Source organism: Pleurodeles waltl, chromosome 7 (assembly GCF_031143425.1).
Source record: "Pleurodeles waltl isolate 20211129_DDA chromosome 7, aPleWal1.hap1.20221129, whole genome shotgun sequence".
NCBI classification, from domain to species: domain Eukaryota; kingdom Metazoa; phylum Chordata; class Amphibia; order Caudata; family Salamandridae; genus Pleurodeles; species Pleurodeles waltl.
This window is the reverse complement of record NC_090446.1, coordinates 24,933,961-24,956,438: the sequence shown is the minus strand read 5'-3', so window position 1 is coordinate 24,956,438 and position 22,478 is coordinate 24,933,961.

The window sequence follows — 22,478 nt, the reverse complement described above, 5'->3', positions numbered from 1 at the left end:
TAGCCTAAGCACCTCGGTGCACTGCCTACCATCCATCTGAGTTGAAATGTGGCCATCAATAATTATGTTTTACAGCCAATATTCTCCTTTAGTTTTTGTTACTACACAGTAACATAGTAACACTGTAACATTGCAACCAGAACAGAACACAGCATTTACAGCTAACATACAACAGGCTTACTTTAAATAGCGGTTATTTAGCCCCCAAAGACACACAGCATTTACATCTATTTTTTCTAGACAATGGGACTAAAAACTGGAATTTGGGGCATAGAGTATTTTCAGCAATAGGTGCTAGCCAGTGCTTTCCAACTCAATAAGCTAGCACCAGAGCAGGGATTTCATACTACTGCCCTTTCTGTGTTGGGGATTGATTGAGCTGCTGCTGCCTCATCTCTGCCTTTTCTGTGAGTTTAAGAGAAACCTGTTTTGCTACATCCTTTGTCTTCCTAACAAGCTTTAGGTTGTTCTCGATCCTCAGGATTGGGGGCTGTGTCAAACTTTAGAGGCTATAATTGGGATTTGCAGTGCTAGCTGTTCCTGGTTATGTGATTGCTGCTTTCTAATATATTATATTGCAGGCCCAGTTATTAAATGTGTGGTAACTAAAAAAGTCTTATCAACTAATTTGCTATTGTATGAATCTTGAACAAATTATCATATTGGAATATCATACTGTAGAACTTTCTACCTCTCTGTAGGATCTGGTTTGCATGTCCCTGCCAGAAACCTGACAAAATCAGTCTTTTGAAAAGACAGCATTACATGAAGGTGTCCATCTTGCATGGAGAATGTGGACCTCTTCTTTGGACCCTTTGTTAGGAAAACCTATTCATACCATGGTGTGAATTCAAAGATATTGATGGACTTTTTAGACTCTAACTAGACAATCAGCCGGCAGATCTAGGTATGCTGGTTCTATCACAGAATATCGAGGAGAAAAATATTGTGTAACAAAAATTTCATGGCAAAAATATTCTGGACCAAAATATTGAGGATGTAAGTTGTAGATATAAATTTACTATTCTTATTCCCACCTCCTTGATATATATATGTATATATTACCTAGTGGCAATTGCCACTAGGTAGTTATAGCTAGGACCTAGTTTCTATATAAAAAACATTTTTTTTACTTGCCTATATCTTTGGCGCCAGTTGTCAAATCTTCACAAAATTTCACAGAAAATTTGCCAGTCACGTCAGATGCAGTCTGGAATGTTTTGTGGTGATCCGTCAGGGGTGCTGAGTAAAAGGGGGGTCCCAAAACACTTTTTCTTCATTCTTTTTTCCATAGGCATCTTTGAACAGGAATAGCGCCAAAACTAGTGGATAGAATTACACCAAAATTGGCAGAAAGGTAGGTCCTTGCCCAGAAAGTGACAACTTTTTGTTTTGGTGTAAATAAGTTCAGTAGTTTTAGAGAAATTAAAGTAAATTTACATATATAGGGATGCGAGGATTTGAAACCCCTCCTGATCTCATGCTGAGATCAGACTGGCTGACGACAATGTAACAACAAAGCAGTTGAAGTGTTGGTGTACATCTTGGGACTTGGCTGAAGCCAAGTGCCAGAAAAAAATTATAAAAAATTATAAAAGGGGCCAGAATACAAACACCCTGACCCCTTACCTCTAGTGCTGGGGTCCCAAACCCCCCATCCCCTCCCCCAGGGCTAAAAAGCATTTCTTAAAACATTTTACAAGAAATTTGTGATGGGGTTGTGATTCCATAGTAAAAAATTAAAAAGCAAACAAGCGAGGGCTCCTGCACTTGTTTTTAACTAAGCCCATGTGTGGGCCAGGTCCCTGGGACACTTTTTTGTTTTAATAGGGGCATCCTGTACCCCCCACAGCCCTAAAGATCACCACCTCCCTGGGGCGAAATATAGAATTTGAGCAGGGCTATGCATCCCCCCATGCCCCTGGGACCACCACCCCGGGGCAAAAATGCTATTAATAAGTGGGAGACGCCCGATTGCCACCTGTAGAGCCCTGGGAACCACCAGTTCCCTGGGGCTATACTGAAATTTGAGTGGAGGGGCTGTGCAGCCCCCTGCCCCAGGGACCACCACCCCCTGGGGCATTTGAGAAATTGGGTGCAGGGGGCCAGTCATGCCCACCCACAGCTCTGGGGATCACCACCTCTCCGGGGCTATAATAAAAATGATTACAGGGGATCCATTTCGAACCCCCTTTAGCCCGGGGACCATCACCTCCCTAGGGATATGATTGTTGGAGTGGAGCTGCACGGCCTTCTTCAAGGATCCACTGATGGGCCTTGGGACAACTGCCTCCCTGGCAACTGTTATCCAGGGTTGCCCACCCCAGGGACACAACTGTTTGCTGTAGTTTGGCTGCAGCTTTGAAGCTGCAGCCTAGCCACAGCAAACACTTCGGTTTTTGACAGCGGGACCTGTCAAAAAGTTCCTGCTGTCAAAAACTGAAGCTTTCATCTCTGTCCCCTGCACATAAGTATGCATGCAGGGACAGAATTTAAAGGTTTCAGCAATAAAGGGGCTGCTGCTTTTTAAAGCAGGTCTCTGGTTTTTGAAGCAATGGGACTGCGGGAGAGGCCTTGAGGCTCCCCCTGTGGTCCCAGATACCCTTTAGAGGGCATCCAAAACAAAATGTAAAAAAATATGATGGGCCCGGGGGGGGGGGAGGCCTTGAGGCTCTCCAGCGGTCCCGGATAGTCCACATGATCATATTATCAAATAGTCAGGGCCTGCAGGAGAGGCCTTGAGGCTTCCTCGGCAGTCTCTGATAGCCCATAAAAGGCTGAAAAAAGCCCCACCAAAAAAAGAAAGGAATAGCTCAGTGTGATGGCCACAGACATTCACACGGAGCGTTGAGGGTTCGAGTCCAGTCGGACTGGTTTCCCCCTTTTTTTTCTACAACTCTGTAAGGCTTATACTGAAAGCTAATTTTACTCTTTTTAAATGACAAATACATTTTTCATTTTACTTTGTCCAGAAATATCTCATTTTAAGTATGTCATACATCAAAGCCTAAAAAACTCTCTCTCTCTCTCTCTCTCTCTCTCTCTCTCTCTCTCTCTCTCTATCTCTCTATCTCTCTCTCTCTCTCTCTCTCTCTATCTCTCTCTCTCTCTCTCTCTCTTTCAGCGTTTCTCCCACTCACACACCCACTCAGACACTTATGCACCCAACTACAGACCCACTCAGACACTCATGCCCCCACTGACAGACCAACTCAGACCATTGTTCACCCAGTCACAGCCCCAGTCAGAACCTCACGCTCCCACTCACAGACCCACTCACACAGTTACACACCCACCCACAGACCTACTTAGACTGTTACACACCCACTCACAGACCTACTGACTCCCTCATGCACCCACTCAAGACCCACGCACACACTGACGCATCCACTACAACACTGATGTACGCAGTCTCACTCCCAGACCGACTTAAAAAAACAAAGGTTACAGGGTCGTTATAGTTAAGCTCACATTTTAAACATACAAAACCATAGAAATTCACCAGTTATAGTTAGAGTTACCTCAAGTAAATATAACTGGTGCCCTAAAGTAACTATAACTTGAACTCTCGTCATGTACTACTAAGGACCCTACAAACTACGGCACTCATGATTCTTTTGATAACATCATTGATAATATCAATGTACTGTTTGCAGTACATTTTTTTATGAAAAAACTGTGCATGGTGGGGGCGCGAGTTACAGTTACCTTAGGGCATGAGTTATAGTTACTTGAGGTAACTCTAACTGGTGAATTTCTATGGTTTGGTATGGGTAAATACTGAGCCTGACTATAGCATCCCTGTAACCTTTGTTTTTTTCAGTGAATATATATATTCACTGAAAAAAAAAAAAGGTTACAGGGACTTTATAGTTAGTAAAACGTCCTTAACAAAACACAGAAATTCACTTAAAAAACCAAAGGTTACAGGGATGTTAGAGTTAGGTTCTGAATTTACTCGTGCAAAACCATAGAATTTCAGCAGTTATAGTTAGAGTTATTTTAAGTAACTATAACTCACACATTATGGTAACCATAACTCTATAGATGCTGCTGGGAATATCGCTTACAGACATTGCATTCAGAAACTGCCAGATTATTTTGTTGCAGTCGTCACTCTTTTGTTGGTTGTGACTTTGGTAGAAATTAAGATTTAAAAATGGAAATAGAAACAGGATGCCCATTTCCAGGGCAGCTTGAGTGTTGTGAGTTTGGTATTTACTTTCTGGATTTATCTAACAGATATGGTGGAGGAATGGAATTTTAGCTTCATAGTTAATGGAGATTTCAGCATGTCATTATTTTTAGGAAATAGGTCTTTATGAATAAAAAAATTGTCAGTTTGAGGCTTTATTTTAATTGATTAGGGACAGTAGGATGTGCTCCAATAACTGGACAGTGAGGTATTAAAAATGATTAATGAATTTTTCAACTTAAATTATTTTTTGAATATCTGCTAAACAAATGCACCAATAAAAGTCGAGGATTAATTTTGCTCATGAAGAATTAAGCAGGTCCTAAGGTAGGCATTTGCCGAGCCTTTTGCATATAGTAAGCCAAACATTCATGGTCTTTAACCTTGATATATTTTAGGGTCTTTAAATTAAAGACTGGACCAGCAAGAAGAATAATCAGCCTCATTAGTATTACATTGAAAAGCCATCATTGTAATATTTGTAATTGGAAGCTTAATTACTTTTTCTTAAAAATCTGTAGTTATATTATCAGTTTAAGGGTGGATTTAAGATTTAAGAGCCCCTAATGCTTTCTTGTTGCCACATTAGTGTCATTTCTTTTACGCTAAAATTGAAGCGCCAAATTTACATGCCTGCATTGTGCCAGTTCGTAACCCTTTGCGCTACATTATGCCTGCACCAGGCATAATGTATGCAAAGGGGGCATTCCCCTGTTAGGGAGACCAAAAAAATGGCTCAGGGAAATCTGAGAGATTGTTTTCAATGGGCCTCAAAGGGCTTTGCAGGAGTAGATTCAAAAGTTTTGACGCTAGTCCTGCAAAGATCCAAACTAGTCTCATAAATGTTGACACTAGTTTACCTAACTACCACCATGGTGCACCAAATCTTAGATATGTGCACAAATGGTGGCGTTAGGGGGCGCTAAGGGTCAAAAGGAAAGTGGCACTGCACTGGATACAGCACCACTTTCTTTAACTCAGACCCTTAGGGGCATATTTATACTCCGTTTGCGCCGAATTTGCGTCGTTTTTTTCGACACAAATTCGACGCAAAACTAACTCCATATTTATACTTTGGCGTTAGATGCGTCTAGCGCCAAAGTTCATGGAGTTAGCGTCATTTTTTGGCGTGAACACCTTCCTTGCGTTAATGAGATGCAAGGTAGGCGTTCCCGTCTTAAAAAATGACTCCCAGGCATGTGCGTGGTATTTATACTCCCGGGCAAAAATGACGCCCGGGAGTGGGCGGGGCAAAAAACCCCGCATTTGCGCCTCTTTTTAACGCCTGGGTCAGGGCAGGCGTTAAGGGACCTGTGGGCTCAGAATGAGCCCAGAGGTGCCCTCCCCTGCCCCCAGGGACACCCCCTGCCACCCTTGCCCACCCCAGGAGGACACCCAAGGATGGAGGGACCCATCCCAGGGAAGAAAAGGTAAGTTGTGGTAAGTATTTGTTTAATTTTTTTTTGTGGCATAGGGGGGCCTGATTTGTGCCCCCCTACATGCCACTATGCCCAATGACCATGCCCAGGGGACATAAGTCACCTGGGCATGGCCATTGGGCAAGGGGGCATGACTCCTGTCTTTGCTAAGACAGGAGTCATGTTAATGCCGTCTGGGCGCCCAAAAAAAATGGCGCAAATCGGGTTAAGACGATTTTTTTGCCTCAGCCTGACTTGCCCCATTTTGGGACGCCCAAACGCCATTTTTACCTACGCCGGCGCTGCCTGGTGTACGTCGTTTTTTTTCACGCACACCTGGCAGCGCCGGTTGGCTAACGCCGGCTAACGCCATTCAATAAATACGGCGCCCGCATGGCGCTTCAGAATGGCGTTAGCCGGCACTAATTTTTTTGGCGCAAAACTGCGTTAGCGCAGTTTTGCGTCAAAAAGTATAAATATGGGCCTTAGTTCCATAACGAGTAAGATTTTTTAATTAAAAGATGTGTTGCTTTGGATCTTTGGGCTACTGAGAGATGGACACAGATGCCTTTTGAAATGGCTTTTGGACTTTTATTGAAGGGTAAGGGGAGGAAAATGTAATTACCATGTGGTCCCTATTAATATATACCCATTGATTTTCTTACAAATCATAACAATTGTCCTATTTTTTTTTAACATTTATATAATAATGGTGAGAAGAGCTTTTACCAATTAATTGATAAGCTGCCCCTCATGATATTTGTCGCTCCATCGCTTCATAAATGCAATCTGTTATGTGAGTTTCTCTTACATGATGAGTGAGAGCAATGAACTATTTTTGACAATGATGTCTGGGAGTCACTGGGTTGCGGTCATTTTATAATTGGATGTTATCCCCCAAGGAATCACTGATGTTTTTGAATGATTGAATTTATTTGTCCTGAAGAAGGTGGGGAGGAAACAAATATGTCACCGAAATGCCAAGTGTATGACTTTTTCAGAGATTGTAGTTGGCATGATACAGTATAGTTTTCATGAATGTGATGCCTGAGATTATGCATGGATGTTCAAGAACAGAATCACAAACCATTGGGTAGGATTGAGTTAATTGGAGGGATACATATTGTGTTGTAATTTTGATAAACGAGACATATTATTAATAATATACTGTTTAAGGCAATGAATTAAGAATAATTTTGATAAATAGTTTATATTTCATATTACTTTGGTGTATATCGTTTCTGTGCATATATAGTTAATTTGTATCGCAATCCAAAATTCTTCACTAGGAAACATTTATAATTATCACTGTCATGAACCCCATTTAAATGTGGGGCATACTCAGGTAGATTGGACTTCACTTGTATTATAATCTGAAAATCCTTTTCTGGCAGTCAGAATCTGATTTTATTGTACAACTATTTGAAATCATTACAATACATTACCATGACACAAACATCTGTGAAACCTAGAGATAGGAAATAACTGTTCACCATAGAGCACCAATGTTAAAAATGGGGTCTTTGGATGCCAAGTCAGGTTACCCCCTTTCCAAGCAAGGACCTTTACTGTAGTCAGGGCAAAGGAGAAACACACCCGGTTAACCCCCACTCACCACCTTAGTAGCTTCGCATGATCAGAAAGGATTAACCCAGAAGCAGTGTGTAAAGTATTTGTACCAACACCAGTAATACAGTGAAAACACTACAAAATGCCTCAACACCAAGTTACAAGTATAGCCAATATTTATCTAAACAAAACAAGACCAAAATGACAAAAATCCAAAATACACAAGCCAAGTTATGAATTCTTTAAAGATTATACACAAAAATAGCACTTAGAAATACAAATACTTCGATTAGGTAATATCACGGTGTTGTGACGGAGTCGTTCCCAACAATCCGATGCCAATGTCGCCGGTCAAGGAGTCAGACGGACCTCCAGGTACAGTACCTTTTGAGAATGAGGAAACAAGCCAGTGCACAGAGTTGGGGATCGTGGTGTCGCTGGATCCAAGGTGGCGTCATTTCCAGCACTGAGGAGTGAAGGAGTGGAGACATTACGAAGAGGCATTGGGTTGCTGCAGAGTGTGGGGGGTGAGGCAGCATCGGTGCGAAGTGCTGGACCTGCGCACTTCTGGTGGAGTTGATATATCCGGCGGTTATGACGTGGTCACGACGTGGTGCGGCAACTTCAAAGGAGTCGTGGACTTCAGCGAGGCTGCATTGGGCCTGGCGGGTCGTCGCACTCCAGCGAGGACCGCAGCTTTGGTTGCAGGTGGCATTACAAGATTCAGCAGTGGAGTCAGTCCGGCATTGTCCAAAGTCGGGTTATTTGGGTTTTCTTGATGTTTCCACCAGCTTCTCCTTTCAAGGGCCCAGGGTCTGAATTAGGCACCATTTGGCAGGGCAGGAGTCTCAGCAGAGAGTCCAGGTGCTGGCAGAGGAAGTCTTTGATGGCCCTGAGACTTCAGAACAGGGAACAAACTCAGTCCAAGCCCTTGGAGATTCTTCTCACTCAGGAATACACAACAAACTCCAGTATTTGTTCCCTTCCACAGGTAAAAGGAGCAACTGTAGGGTAGCCCAACAAAGAAAAGGCAGAGGCAGCACCTCTCCTTTTCTCCTTGGCAGAGGTTCCTTTCGGGCCCAGAAGCAAATCTTGAAGAAATCTGAAAGTCTGGGGTTTTGGGTCCACTATTTATACCCCTTTCTGACTTTGAAGTAGGCAAACTTCAAAGGAAAGTCTTTGTTGTTCACCAGATCCGGGCCCAAGACACACACCATGGGGGATGGAGACTGCATTGTGTGAGGGCAGGTGTTGGAAGGTCAGTCATTAGTTGTGTGGCCTGCACAAGTAATGGAGTCCGCACACGACCACCACTGGGAACCAAACACCCCACTGTAGTGCTTGACTCTCATAGGGTAGCGTTGCTAAGCAGTCCAAGGCTTACTCAAGGGAGGTAGTGTGGGCTAGAAATCTCCATTCACGGACACGCAAGCAAGGCACTCAATAAATGATTGTGCAGTTGGTGCTTTTTCTCTTGATAAAGTAAAAGTATGTTTATTACACACACACACTACACTATAATATGCAACAATTTACAAATATACACAAATAAATGGAATTATCTTTGGATGACATTGAGTAATCTCCTTTCCCTTGCACTAGAAGAAATATAATGTAACCACACACAAAACAAAACAATCTTACTACACAAATCAGTATTACAAAGAAACTTAGAAAAATGCTTAAACACTTTAAATGACAAAGATTACTTTGGGATTACTTTAACAGTTGGATTATATTGGTGTAATTTTACACATTTGACTACTCTGGTATAAAATAAATTTACACCCATAGAAAACACAAGCTAAGAACAAAAGTTCTAACATGCTGGTGTTTTACGCTAGCTTGGAACCCTTGGGGGGTTATATTTCCTTTGTCCCACCCAACCTGGGGTGGAGGACATAAACTTGGCATTGGGGGACGCTGCACTGTTCCTGCAGCTACCCCTGACACTGGACATTTGGTTGGTGGTGGCCCCATCTTCCTGAGGCCACCACGAGCTGAACACTGTGTCCTGAAGGACTTAGGTCCGCAAAGCCTTATGGGCCATATACATATTTAATGAGCGGCTCTCCCATTGTGCTGGGGAGAGCCGCGTCACATTTTCTTTTTGTGGGTTTCCTCTTTTGCAGCCTTTTGCCATGTTTTGTGGGTGATGGCAGTGCGGGGAGCCCATCCCCAGCTGCCCTCATAGGTGGGGGGTGTCCGGTCACACCCGGACACAGCCGTCATGCTGTCGCTTCGGTGGGAGGCAGTGTGGGGAGCCCACCCCCAGTGACCCTCATTGGTGGGGGGTATCTGGTCCCACCTAGACACCCCCGTAAGGTGAGTGGTGTTGGTGGAGCAGCTGGAGGAGCCCACCCCGGCCGCTCCCGCCAGCTCCCCATATGGCCCGCACCACAGGTACGGCTGCAGGAGCCAGCTTGATCTTTGGGGTCTGCCAGCTCCTGTGGGCAGAAGTGTGTTGCTGTGCAGCCAGATGGGCCGCCGGGGGGAGTGCGGCAGTACTCCCCCCTCCTCTCCCACTGCATTGGGGCCCTGTTGTGGGGTCTGGGCCCCCTCACGTCACTCCCAGGAGCGTGACGGCACTCCCCGGCCTTGCTCTCTTTGCGGGACCTCGGAATGGGATCCGGGGGCCCCAGCACAAATCTTCACGGGGAGCGCAATGGCACTCCCCAGCTTAGTCTTTGGCAGCCATCTTCGCGGGGGACACAACAGCGTCCCCTGACTTTTCTTCCTGACGGGCCCCGGTTGGGGTTTGAGGCCCCATTATACCATTTTCATGGGGAGCACGACGGTGCTCCCCGTATTCCTCTTCTGTGGGGCCCCTGGATGGGGGCCTGGGCCCTCTCTTTGTCTTCATGGGGGTCACAATGGCAGCTCCTCGCTTGGCTTCGATTTGGTGGGCAGTCCCCGGGCCCTGCCCCACCTGGGGGGCATCATCCGGAGCAGCAGCAGAGCCCCACGCACTTCGTCGATCGCACAGAAGTAGGACCGATCTTCTCCTTTGGACATCTCGGGCCCCCAAGGTCTAATTTGGATGGTTCTGATGTAGTTTTGCTCTGGTGACGAGCCCTTGCAAGCAGGAGCACTTTCCTTAGGCCTTCTGGCCTGGAAGGGTCCCAGATGATAGGAGGCCAGTCCCATTGACTCCCTGCGCCAGCCTTTCCTCTGGGAGCCCTCCTTTCCTTCTGGGCCGTGCGCTCTCCTTGCGCCAGCCCAGTCTTTTCCTCAACTAGTCCTCAGTGGAAGTAAGGGGGGCAGCTTACCTGGCCCCGGCCTGTGCCTCTCTGGGCTTGAAGTCGTTCAGGGGCAGAGTCCCTGCCCCGGAGGGCAGTCAGGGTGTAATTCTTTCCAGATGTCCATGACGCCCATCTGCATGGTCCAGAAGGGAAGCACAGCCAAGAGAAAGAGCTCTCCCCTGTGCAGGACCTTTCAAGTAGGGGCAGAAGTGTCCAGCAGACCTGCACCTCTGGCCAATCCTGACGTGCCATATCACTTCCTTGACCCTTTCCCTTCCTTCCTGCACAGTCTTCTGGGATAGCTCAATAATGGCATCGTCCAGGAGCTTGGGCCATATGTGCTCTGAAACTCAGCCCTTCCTTCCTAGCATTCCCTTCAGGGCTTCTCCATCAATTCCTGGCAGAGGCTGACTGATTGATGCAAGGCCCTGCTCAGGCAGCTGGATAGAGCAGTAATTGACCTTAATCCTGAGTTGAGTTAGAGAAAGATGACATTCCTGGACGACCCATAAATTATACAATTATGATTTTATAACCTACTGCATCATTCTTTTCATATAGGTTATTGTGTATATTGGTGCGACTCTCGTCTCTGAGTTATGCCCTAGGCCACTCTTTCCTATTGAAATTGAATGGAGTGTCCCTACAGTGAAAGACAGTAAGCACACTGATGTTGATCTGTACTACAGTGTCCCCACAGTAAAAATACAGTATGCACTCTGACTATCCTTCTTACGGGTACTCCGGGTACTCCCATCCCATGATGCCTACTCCAGGTCACCACCCACTCTGCATAGTTGCTTCTGCGCCAAGCTCCCTAAGCGCAGTTCTTGGGGCACACATGCCAGGACCTCTCCCCCTGCAGCCCTTACATGGGTGCACACGCATGTGCACACATGATCTCTTACCCTTGCTGAGCCACAGCAGCCTTTCCTTAGCAAGGCGGCCCCAGTGGTCACATGTGCAGTCCATATTACCATGAGCTTACTGTGGGGGAGTTCCTGACTAAGAGGATCCCTCACAGCAAAAGGTCAAAAAACAGTTGGTCAAACAGTGAAAAAAATCAGGGCAGACCAAATGGTCAGAACCACCCCCTCACAGCAGGCACAGCCTCTTCAGGTGTAAGTGACCACTCCTCCTTCCACTGTAGCTCAGATGGCTCATCAGGATATGTAGGCTACACCCCAGCTCCCTTTGTGTCATTGTCTAGAGGATATGCACAAACAGCCCAACTGTCAGTCTGACCCAGACAGGGAATCCACAAACAGGCAGAGTCATGGAATGGTTTAAGCAAGAAAAGGCCTACTTTCTAATAGTGTCATTTTCAAGGTAACAATCTAAAAACTAACTTCACTAAAAGATGTATTTTTAAATTGTGAGTTCAGAGACCCCAAACTACACATTTCTTTCTGCTCTCAAAGGGAAATTGCACTTTAAGGATATTTAAAGGCAGCCCCCATGTTAACCTATGAGAGAGATAGGTGTTACAATAGTGAAAAATGAATTTGGCACTAATTCACTGTTAGGACATGTAAGACACATCAGTACATGTCCCACCTTTATCATACACTGCACCCTGCCCATTGGGCTACCTAGGGCCTACCTTAGGGGTGCCTTACATGTATAAAAATGGAAGGTGTAGGCCTGGCAAGTGGGTACACTTGCCAAGTCGAATTGGCAGTTTAAAACTGCACACATAGACACTGCATTGGCAGGCCTCACCCACGTTTACAGGGCTACTCCTGTGGGTGTCACAATCAGTGCTACAGGCCCACTAGTAGCATTTGATTTACAGGCCCTGGGCACCTTAAGTGCACTTTACTAGGGACTTGCTAGTAAATCAAAACAGCCAAATCTGCCAAACCTGGAAAAGCCAATTACACATATACTTTCACATAGTTTAGCACTGGTCAGCAGCGGTAAAGTGCCCAGAGTAACAAAGAACAGCAAAGACAGAGTCCAGTACACAGCAACAACCTGCGAAGCAGAGGCAAAAGTTAGGGGAGATCACGCCAAGGATGCCAGGTCTAACAACCAATATCTTGTCTTCAACAAAAAGATGAAAGTAGGCTGATGAAGTCCCTCTGTTACTCTGTTACTACTCTGTTACTCCTCTGTCACACTAGGGGCTAAGATAATTCCCATCACTGAGACATATTTAGCATTACAGGACATACTTTTTGACAGTGTCTCACTCGTGTCTTCCTCAGTTCTATCTGGTATTGTGCTTACAGCTGAGTTTTTTATTAGGGTGTAAAACTCTTGACATGTAGCACTTGCTGGAGTATTTTTATGTGGCATGCACCAAAAGTTAATTCCCCCCAAAATTGGAGGGTGTTAGAGCCAGATTTACAAGCCTTAGTGCCTCCTAGCGCGGGTCTATCATAATTTTTTTTACACTAATGTGGCATTAAGGAGGTCATTCTCCTTTGCCATATTTACAAAGTGGCACAATGCTAGCATTGCACCACTTTGTAACCCCTTGCACCACATTATACCTGTGTCAGGTATATTGTATGCAAGGGGGTGTTCCTACAAAGGGAGGCTGCAAAAAATGGTGCAGTGAAATCTACAAGATTTCACTGCAACGTTTTTTCCATCATTTTGCATGTTCAGGGCTGGCATTAAAGTGAAGGGCCCATAGCAGCCTTTGAGCCTCCCTAGTGCTTTGCTGCACTAGTGCCATCACTTATGCGCTAATCCAGCAAAGCACCACAATAGCATCAGTTTTGACGATTTTGTGGAAACGAGCGCCATGGTGCACCTTATTGTAAATACAGTGCAACCATGGTTTCATTAGGTGGGGCAGGGGCAGCGCAAGAAAAGTGGCACATTGGGACCACTGCACCACTTTCTTGTAGATCTGGTAGTAAGTTTCTACAATCTGTACCACATGTACATTATTTAAAATGTGGTCATTAGTCGCAGATATTTGATCATGCCACTTTACCAGAACCTTATTCTCATTTACTAGATCATTTTGTGCTTACACCCAAACACATAGTCCACACACACATACACACATCTAGTGTGTTTCCTGGGATCCTAGGCCTGACTCTAATGTCAAACCTAACATTTAACTTAAAGTCTAAAAATGTAAGCCTAACTCAAACCCTTAGCCTAACTCTAATCCTATGTCAAACCACACCTCTACCCCAAGGCCTAAATCTGAGACTGACCATGTCTGCTATTCAACATACAGGCCCTCATTATGAGTTTGGCGTGGTGGTGGTAGCACCATCGCCGGCCCGGCATAGAAGACTGCCATATTATGACAATGGCTGTCTTCTGCACCGAACACAAGCAAATCACCAGCAGTACTGCTAATGCGGACTGACTACGGAGGATGGCGGTAGGCATCTCCAGGCTGGTGGTGACGATGTTCCACCGAATGTATTATGAGGTTGCACACCGCTAGGATTTCCGCTGTAGTCGCACTGCTCCCATAACCCTGGTGGAAATGAACCATATATAAGGAGACAATCACCTACAGGAACACAGACATGTCCGGAGCCACCATGGAACCAGAACTTGAAGTCTTCCCAATGCTCCTACTCTACCTGCATCTTTGGAACCAGCAACTGCGATGACGAAGAGCACAACAACTGAAAGTACACACACTTAGCACACACTGGAGGGAACGGTATTAGAACACATGCACACACAACACACACAGCCGGGGTGGCTAGAGACAAATATTCACACACACACAACCACACACTCCTATCAACAAACACACATATACCTACACACACACACTTACACACAAAACACACACATGCACACGAACAATACACACACCACGCACAAAACACATGTGCGATACACACACCACTCCGCACACACCGAGTCACACAAAATCACAATTGCAGCTACACAAATGTGTTGCCAACACATTGCACTAATCATGACAGCACATACCAACAACACGCAATGACAACATACAACCAATCAATAACAGCACACACCCACACGATGTATCAAATGGCACACCACGTCCACACAACACTCAACACAGATGACATAGCCATCACCACACACACAGGCACAACCACACAATGGCACACAACACCACCACAACACATAACACAACATACAATGTACAACTTAGCTACACACATGCATAGAACCACACAATCATATTACACACACAAAACACATTAATAGCCATTGGACCAATGGCAGGCCCACATACACACACACATGCATTCCAGGCACAACAGCCAACACTACCAACACACACAACTCACACATCTACAAACCAAAGCCCACATACACTTATCAGATATGTTGAATGAAAGGCAGGACAATAAGTCATCATCAACACCACCTCAGGTTCGTCCGGATGTAGTAATAGTAATATATGAATAAATAACAACGTATAGGCAAAAGGCCATTGGCCAGTCCATGTGTCTCTGTGCCATGACACAAATTGCATGTCTCAGTGTCCCAACTTGACTCCTGACTGCAAAATCACATCCACATGGTTGAGGCATCAAGGGGGCAGGCAGGCCCCTCAGAGGTGAGGGGGTGGTAGTAGGGGGGGGTTGGGCTTGGGAGGGGGTCCTTGTGTTTGGTGGGGGGGCTTGGGCTTGGGTTTTGGTGGAGGGTCTTTAGGTTTGGCCTTAGGAGGGGGGACTTTGGGTTTTGGGGGACGGACTGCTAGGCAGGGGGAGGAGCATGGGCAACACCAGGGTGGGCAGTGTTGGACGTGGAGGTGGAAGGGCTAGTCTTGGGCAGGGACACAGGGCGCTTGGGGGTGTGAGAGGATAGGGAACTGGGTAAACTCATAAAGGAAATGTTTCTTAGGGACACAAGGGTGGTCATGGTAAAAAGCGTTTGGGAGTGGAGGGAGTGAAATGTGTTGCAAGATGTGTCTTTGTGTGTATCTTGGGCACAGGTGGTTGAGTGTAATGCTTGTGTGTGCTGGTTGTCTGTTGGGTGGGTGAGTTTGGGCGTTTAGGTGTCTTGAGAGGAGGGAGGGAGGAGGTGCTGGGAATTGCCATGATGGATGGGTGACTGTGTGTTGGGGTGGTAGCTGCAGAAATTGTGGATGTTCTGCATGTGGGGTTGTTGGTGGTTGTGGTGAGTACAGATATGGTGACTGGGGTGGATATCTGCAGGCCAGCTATTGTGGTGACTGTGGGTAAGATGGGAGTTGTGGCTGGATCAGGGAATGTCAATGTTGTGCCAGCAGGTGTGAATGGTGTAGTGTCTGTGATGGAGGGGGTGGTTGGGGAGTCAGCAGGGAGTGGATGCTGTTGTGTCTGCAAGTGGGTATTGTGTGTGTGCATGCTGGCAGTGGGTCTTGTGGTACTTGTGTTTGTCATGTGGAACCGTGTCTTTTGGAGCAGATGCACGTGTGTGTGAAGGTGTGCTGTAGATGGGTATTGGGATGGGGATTGGGAAGAGGTAGGTGGAGGGGGGACGGTAGACAAAGGATCACTGGATGCTGTCAGGGAGGAGGCCACAGCCTGAAAGGATCTCTGTTGGCAGGCCAGGGCACAGTGAATGCCTTCCAGGATCACATTGCTCTGTTGCATTTGAGCCGCTGGTCCTTGATGACATTCACTATGGAGGTCTGACCCACAGAGATGGACCTCACAAGGTCAATAGCCTCGTCACTGAGGGCATCAGGGCTGAACTTGGGCAGGAGCAGAGGTGCTGTGGTGAAGGAGGTATCCACCCTCCTGGGTGAGCGGGCATGGGCAACTAGGTGGGGAGCTACAGGGAGGGTGGAGCCAGTAAGGGGGAGGTCCCAGATAGGTCCACCACCACTAGTGAGTGTTCACTGGAGGAGTGTTCCGAGCATGATATAGACAATCCGGTCTCCCCTATGGCACTCTCTTCACCCTCCATCCCACTGGGTCCCTCAACCTCACTGAAATCCTGTGGGCTGTTGCTTCCCCACTCACCTGTGCCCCTTCCCCTTCACCAGAAGATGCTGATGCACACAAAAGGAAAGAAAGAGAGGGAGGGAGCAAGAGAAGATAGGGTGGAAAAGAGTCACTACCTAACTCCCATAAATACATATGAGCATGTGCATATCTCACATGACATCTCATGGCCCGGCATACTATTGAAATTGCACTGCAAGTCTGCTAGTACCTATTGCACATGGAAAGCTGTAATGGGAAGTTAACATCAGATGTGCACACAAGTACCGATATGGACATGAAGAAGGCAGTGACTCAGCATTGCATCAGAGGAATTGGCAGAGACATATAAAAAATGACACGAATGCACAATGTTGGTACTTCAAGGACCTCCCAGGACACTTACCACATCTAATACCATCCTGTAGTTTTAAGGCCAAGTCCGCACAATGATATCTACAATAACATCACTTGCTGTACAATCTGCCCTCATCTAATCTCATTCAGCAGTACCCCATTGTTGTTTCCCTGCACTCTGAAAGTGACATATGTTTGCATAGTCACTTATCAGGGCAATACTCCTGTCACATTGTGGCCCTTCTTGTAGTGGAACTGTGAAGCCAGACCCACAATCAGTCCAGACTAACACAGATGGGATTGCATTTATACCTCTGATACACTGATGCTGATGGTTGGAGCTGGTCAGACCCAATGCTCAGTTTGGCAAAACCACCCCAACCATGAGAAATTAGACTTTTCAATCCACTGACAGCATTCTTGTCACATATAAATCATAGCTACCCTGGCAGGGTCACTGATATCCATTGTAGTTGTGCATCTACCATAGTCCACAATCACAGTAATCCAGTAGTAGCCGACCCAATCCCACTTAAGGCCTGGCAAGGGCCAGGTCACTGTCCGTACTCACCCCCCTTGTGGCTGCTGTGCTGCCCTCAAGCACCCATCGACCTCAGGGCAGGCCACCACCATAATGGGGCCACTAGGGGGGTCAGGGTCCAACGGGCACCCCTCCCTCGCTGGGAGGACATCAACAGCTGGGCCTCTGCGGTCGACCCACGGAGAGTGCATCGAAAAAACCGGACTCCGCAGTCAAAGTTACATCAGCCCGGAAAATCTAACAGAGACTACAAAATATAGGATATTAGCTCTAAACATTTCCAGCCTCGGCAGCCAGCTCATTTTTCCCTGTCATACCTGACGCTGTCATGTCAGCATAAAAGATTGGAACAACTATATGACAACAGCATTGTCTGAACTACCAACATAAACAACTTAAATGACTTGACCATGTGATTTCAGCACATCAAGTATCCAATGTCTAATCAATTTGAGAACCTGGCTGCTAAAAGTAGATTCTTGTTGTCTCTTATCAATGGGAATGGCCCTGAGGAAGGTGACCTATAATCATTAGGAACACCGAAACGCGCGTAGGCCGTTGGTTCCCACAGCATATCCTAGCTGTAGTGACACCACTCGGATTCGCTTTTCTTTCTACATAGATTATTACTGTATTAGATTATCATTGTTTTTCATTTATTAGATTTGAGCATTGTCTATACACATTTGTACTTATTATATTTCCTATGTATTAGTTTACTCATGTTATTATACGTGTAAGATGATTTAGTCTGATTTTATTATTTTGTCTATTGTCTTTTAGTCTGATTGTGGTGTGTCTGAATTAGATTGTTCGAATTTTTATTAATTCCCATTTTTTATATTTCACGATTGTTAGTCTATTTATATTATTCCATTAAAGTTTTCCTTATTGTGATTCTGTTTTCAGTTTTCCCTTGTTATTATCCGTTTCTGTTTAGCAGCCTGGTATCACTTTTTATTGAATGACCTTAATCCATCAGCTTGTATCTATCAGTCCCTACAGGGATTTACCCCTGAAGTTTATTATATCTTCAGGTATTATATCATTACAGTAGCTCATGCTGTAGTTTCTCCTACCAATCCCACTTAAGGCCTGGCAAGGGCCAGGTCACTGTCCGTACTCACCCCCCTTGTGGCTGCTGTGCTGCCCTCAAGCACCCATCGACCTCAGGGCAGGCCACCACCATAATGGGGCCACTAGGGGGGGTCAGGGTCCAACGGGCGCCCCTCCCTCGCTGGGAGGACATCAACAGCTGGGCCTCTGCGGTCTCTCGGCCCAGCGTCTCAGGTCCTCACGTCGCTTCTGACAATGAGTGCTCCATCTGCTATGGACCTGCAGGTTCCGCACTTGCTTGGCAATGGCATGCCAAATCCCCTTCTTCTGATGGACACTGACCTGGATTGGTGGCACAGACAGGAGGAGAAAGTGATTAGGACTGGCATAACATCAACAGCAGTGGTGTATACACATCAGACACACCACATTGTTATCCACATCCATTATAACTGGTCCCACTCCTAGTATCCATGCCCCCAGCATGTATGAACTCTGTGGCCGATATGCCTATGCCATTCACAACGAGACAGACCCCTACCACACAGGACAATGGCATAGGGCTCACCTCCTCCTCTGGGGCCCCATACAGCTGTCCATGCAGGGGTAGGACGTCTTTGACCAGCTTTTCCAGTTCTTCTTGGGTGGAGGCCGGAGCCTGATCTTCTGCAGGACGTGGCATGATGGCTCCCAGAGACAGTACACAGCAGCTCCCGTAGTGGACTGTTGCTTGCAGGAGTGCCAGGAGTCAAGTGAGCTAGGCGGTGGAAAATGGCAGTCACGGCTGCTGAGTACAGGATCATCAGTGGTGATCATCATTGGCCCCAGTCCCCCTTAGGCAGCAATATTAACCAATGAGAATGTGCACGGCGGTTGCGACAGTCTACCGCCATGACGGCATACGCCGGTGGACATGTATTACTTCCATCTGTCCTGTGTTGTAGGACAGGGGGCTGCTATTTTATGTACAGTAAATGGCTTTTTGGAGAAAAATAAGTGTGTCATGGTTCTTATATATCCAGAATGCTGTGCAGGGCCATGTTTTACCATCATGTATTGGCACATACATGTCACATTCAATGCATAGTGCTGTAATATAGGCGGAGGTCACATGAACTGCATAGTCACCTACTAGCTGCCTCATAGGTGGTGTTGCACCCTAGATCAATGTAACATCAACATACATGGCACATACAGGACCCAAATGTGCACACACAATGGAAAATTACACATGTGTTGTGTTGCACTAACATTGTACAATGCCAGTAATGGCAGCACCGATGGTAGAAATGGCCGTCCTGCATACACAATGTAGTATGTGTCACTTGTGCAGGCATGCCTGCATTGTTTGATGTGTGGCACTAATTTTGTACAGCTAACATATGTGGAGTGTTAATCACATTCTACATTCTCTCCTCTCCATCCTAGATGCCATGTAATGAGGAGAATGAGAAATGCACCGATGTACCGTCCGCTAGTCGACCTCGCTACCTTGGAAGATAAACACATTGTCTAGACCTAGCACCTGAATCGTGTCACCATCATGGTGCTCTGTACCCAGTTGGAGCCAGATCTACTGCCTGCCATCCGCAATCCCTATGTTATCCCTCACACAGTACAAGTATTGCCGGTGCTACACTTCCTTGCCAAGGGGCCTTTCAGGTCACAGTGGGCTTGGCTGCAGGGATGTCACAGCCCATGTTCAATTTTATGTTGAAGGATGTACTGTCTGCTTTCCTGAAACACATGGACAGTTACAGACTTCTATGAGCTTGGACACATTCCTCATGTGATAGGAGAAATTGATGGCACCCATATTGCTTTGGTTCCATCCACTGTAAATGAACAAGGATATAGGAACGGGAAAAACGTTCCCTCTATTAACGTGCAAGTGAAGTGTTTGGAAGAACAGTGCATCTCCCAGGTGACTGCCATGTTTCTGGGATCTGTGCATGACGCTTACATAATGAGGAACAGCAATGTCCCACACATGATGGCACGTCTACAGAGAGAGACGTCTTGGCTCATTTGCAGGTATCAATATGGATGTGTGCCTTTGTTGTAGCACCTGTCAACACATTCTTCGCTGTGGCTGTCCCTGGTTTGTGACATGTCCTGCCTTTATTCATACTGGTGACTCAGGCTATCCTAACCTTCACTGGCTGTTAACACCAGTGAGGTTCCCTGCCACAGATGGCGAGACATGTTACACTGAGGCCCACGGCAGGATGAGGTGTGTGATTGAAAGGGCATTTGGCCTACTCAAGGGACGATTCTGGTGTCTTCACGTCTCTTTGGCCACTGGACATGTGGGTGGTAAAGGTGACATGGAAAGTGATAAGGAGGCAGATAAGGATGGTGCAGCAGACTCTAGGACTAAGCTGATCAATCAGTACTTCCAGTGACATGCAGGAATGTTGTGTGTGTTGTTGCAGGTGATATACTTGCATTTGGATTAATGACAATACCCCTCCTGGCCAGGTACGTCAGCGGAGATGTAACATTTACCCTTACCTTTATGTGGGTGGGGATAGATGACTGATTATCTGTCAGGAGAGATATCAGTGGTCTAAGGTATGTCATATGTTCCCTATGCAGGTTGCTATGTTAACATCTCCTATAGTCAGTCCTGTATTGTGCCATGTGTCCTTTCATCTCACGTCCAGATGTGAGTCCAGGTATGGACTGTGTACAGTGTATCTTTTCCTCTCCTACTAGTTGCCTGAGCCATTCATGTCAAGTTAAGTATGCTAACAGTTTATGGTGTTGAGTTGAGGCCATTACAGCTGTCAGCTACAGCGTTTTAGTCAAGTAAATATTGTGTTTGTTGATGTAGAAGTGTAATGTGTTGTGCCCTGTTTCTTTGACAAACCACAACGGGCACCTCAAAAGTGGACTGAATATGTGCATTGAGTGCCTCCATGGCTCACATACTGATTTGTGTCCCTATGGTGTAATTTTTTCAGATTGGATAACTGGATCTACTCAGGTGTGTGGCTGGACTACTGACTCTCTTTCAAAGAACTATTGTGACATCTCTGATGCACTAGGTCCCCTGCAGAGGATGCCTCCCTTTACAGTAATTTGCACTGGCTGTTGGTTGAGGGGAGTTACTACACATGCCATTTCGGTTAACTCACATTTGAACATCAGACAATAAAGACACAAATGCATATGATGTGCATATATTGTCCAATAGTTGATGAGTGGGGTCACAGTGGATGGTAGATGGCCTAGCTGTAGGTTGTACAGGGCCAGTGTCCAAGTGCCATAGATAAAAGGGAGATATGACCATAAACAGTCAGTGGCACACAAGGGAGGATGTTCAGGAGAGGATAACCTCCTGGCAGTGGGTTTTGTCTCTGCATCTGCTCCAGCCGGATGCCTGGATGGACGAAAACATTTGGTTCCTGAGCTACAGAGGGAGGTGTGTCAGTGGTATGTGGCTTCCCTGGCAGGGCCTCCAATCCACTAGCTTCCACTGATGTTGATGCCTCAGATAAGGGTCTGCCAGTAGAAGGGGCCTGCTGGAGGGGGGAGGTGGGACTCAGAATATTGGGGATGTCCCTGAGCACCCTTACAATGGTGGCCATAGAGGCATTGAGTACTGACCACTGCTGCATGGCCTCCTGGTGACATTCCCTCTGCAGCCTTTGGTTTTCTCCCAAGATGGTGAGTATTTGGCCCATCTTGTCCTGGGGTTCCTGGTATGCTCCCAGGACTTGTGCGATGGGCTTCTGGTCAGTTGGGTTCCTTGGCTGTTCCATCCTCTGGCCCACAGATGCCCTCCCATGCCCCCTGCACTCCTGTCCCTGTGCCAATGGCACGGTGTGCCCACTCCCAATGTCACCAGGACTTTCATTGTCTTGGGTTTGAGGGTTTGACTCTGGTCCTTTTACTGTTGTGCACACTATTGATTGCCCAGTCCTTGTGACACAGGTCTGGGGACGAGGGGTTGGCTGTGCTGTTATTGCCACAAGGTGGGGGGGTGGACTGACCTGGTGCCCGATGGGCCAGGTAAGTCATCAATGTTCAGACATCCAGAGGCACAGTCCTCCCTGGGGCCTCCATCCTGGAGAGGGCTGGCAGTCTCTGGCATCCTCTCCATGGTGGGAGTGGCAGGGGTACCTGTGGATGTAGTCGAAGAGTGTTACATGGTGGAGGTGTGATTGGTTGTCTCTTTGTCTGATGCATACAGTGGCAATGACCGATGCACCACTGCAG